We start from the raw sequence: 2,369 nt of genomic DNA, 5'->3' as shown, positions 1-2,369 counted from the left end.
ATTGTTTTGCCCTCGAATAAATCGGGGCCCCCCGACGGTCCGGCAGTCCAGCGAGGCCGACGATTCTCACGTTTAACCTCAAATTCCCGGCTCCGGGGCCAGAAGATAGAGTTCGTTTTGGCAGAAATCATGACGCCGCACCGTGCGCTCTATCTTCTCTCGCCGAACTCTAATCGCAACGCGCGCATCGCTCTACGAATGGTATCGCGGACGCTATTCCTTCCTTCCTCCCCGTTTCTTCTTTTCCATTTCTTTTCTGGTTCGTCTGAAGTTTTGACCGAACGTTTACAAGGTGAAAAAATATGGCTCTAGAAAGTGTAGTAAATGCGCTCGCTTCAATTAGCTTCCATTACGGTTTTTGATTGCTTGGCATAAATTAAACACTCTTTTAGTAGAACAAAAACTGGGTAAAGCATGGGATTATGGAAAGGAAGCGCGACTGAAGGCGATATAAGAGAGGGTTGGGTTCGGTCTTTGGTCAGTAAATTGGTCAGCTTTAGTGTTGGCTACCACCTGATGTTCTCTCATTCGGACGAATTCAATTTCGTCCAAAATAAATATTTATCTTTGACATTGATTTGCCAAACCGAAAGGGGAAGAGAAGAGGGTGGACCTAAGGTCACCGTTAAGTGATAAGCAAACAATCAAATGCAATTCCATTTTTATTGCTTCACTCATTAAAATCGATTACATCACACCCCAGAAAGCGATAATCTCCGAGCGAAGATCAAAAGACTTCATCAAAAGTGACGAACCCCCGGTGACTGCGGCATTGGCATTGCATCACATATGGTTTCATTCCGCCCGCTTTTTCGAAAGGTCAGTCCGTTTATGTAGCTCTGCTTAGCTCCTCGGAACCACCGCGGTCACTAACCGCAAATGGTTCCACTCTTCCGTCCACTGCTTACGGTTTTGCTATCCGGTGGATCCGGTGCTGGATTACAGCATCACAGCAGCTAGGTGGATGGCGCATGTTTGGCTTCCTCAAAGCCAACCCAACGGCCCATATCTGGTCACCGCAATCACAACACCCGGACAGACCGGACGGAACATTAAACGTGCGCATCTTCACTGTCCCGGAGTCCCTCTTTTCTGTCGTGGCGCTACGTGCAGTGGACCGCAAAGAGAGAGAGAGAGAGAAAAAACCGCAACCACGTGTCGGTTCCGATCCATTCTGCGGCTGCAGAATGCACCTTTCGGGGGCATATCACACATCATAAATTCCGTCACACCGTCGCACTCGAAAGCTCGAGACAATTCTCGTCACAATTAAGCAAGATCAACCGAAAATGATCGAGGTTCGTGTCTCTCTCAAGCATTAAAATCCACATACAACTATTATGTGTTTCCCCCTTCACTCGCCTAATTAAACTCTCTCAGGCTGATCGTTGTTTTATGGATTGGTCTGGTGGAGGCAATAACGAAGAAAGTGCGCCCGTTATCGCGATAGACCCCCCTGGCACGAGGTCCGGAAGGGACTTTCTTTCACACCCCACGCCGGTCTCCGTGGCTTTGTCTCTGTGATCTCATCAACCCCAAGGGTGGTGACCCTTCTGTCCCAGGAACTGCATAGGATTAACAGTTGTTTCTGCCGTTCTAATGAAGCACCGGCTTGCTCTCGGCTCGCGGTTGACCAACAGCCCCACACACGTGGATCATTAACGTTTCACGACCACGGTTTCAAATGATTCTGTAATGATGATGATGATACTGCTGCTGCTGCTGCGGACGCTCGCTTGGAATGCTCTCTATCGTGGCCTCTAGGAGAATCCAGTAAAAGTGCAACCAGTGGAAGCAGACAGTGTGAGAGGCTGGCTAGCTGGCTAATCCCGTTGAGCGCGATCATTACAAATCATTAGCATTTCCGTGTTGGCACTGCAAACGCACCCTCGGCTTACATTATCCAATATTTACCCTTACGATTCAAATTGTTTGCATTACTCCCCGGGTTCTGATGCTGGTTCGCGCAATGACCCTCACGGAAAGGGGATTTTCCTCACATTTCCTTTTTTTGCATTCGCATTTCTCCATCATCATCTCCATTATCGCATCCCGCGCATAGAACGGAAGAAAGTACTCAAAAACACTTCCGCGTACTAGGCGCAGTTTGCAAACAATTGGCCAAGCACAATCCCCCGGTTGGGGAGAGAAAGCGCGTGATGCGTGCTGCTGCTGCTGCTGCTGTTGCGGTCAGCCCCAGGAGTAGCATAAGCAGAATTCATAATTCAAAAAACGGCAAATGAAAGGCCCATGAAACAGTTACCTCTTTTGCGCCATTTCACCGTAAATTGCCTTTTGCCGAGATTGTTTTGCGGACGGACAGCGGAAGAATGAATGAAAGAATTTCTTTTCGCGCGCGCGCGCTAATG

Source organism: Anopheles aquasalis, chromosome 2 (assembly GCF_943734665.1).
Source record: "Anopheles aquasalis chromosome 2, idAnoAquaMG_Q_19, whole genome shotgun sequence".
NCBI classification, from domain to species: domain Eukaryota; kingdom Metazoa; phylum Arthropoda; class Insecta; order Diptera; family Culicidae; genus Anopheles; species Anopheles aquasalis.
This window is presented reverse-complemented; position numbering follows the sequence as displayed.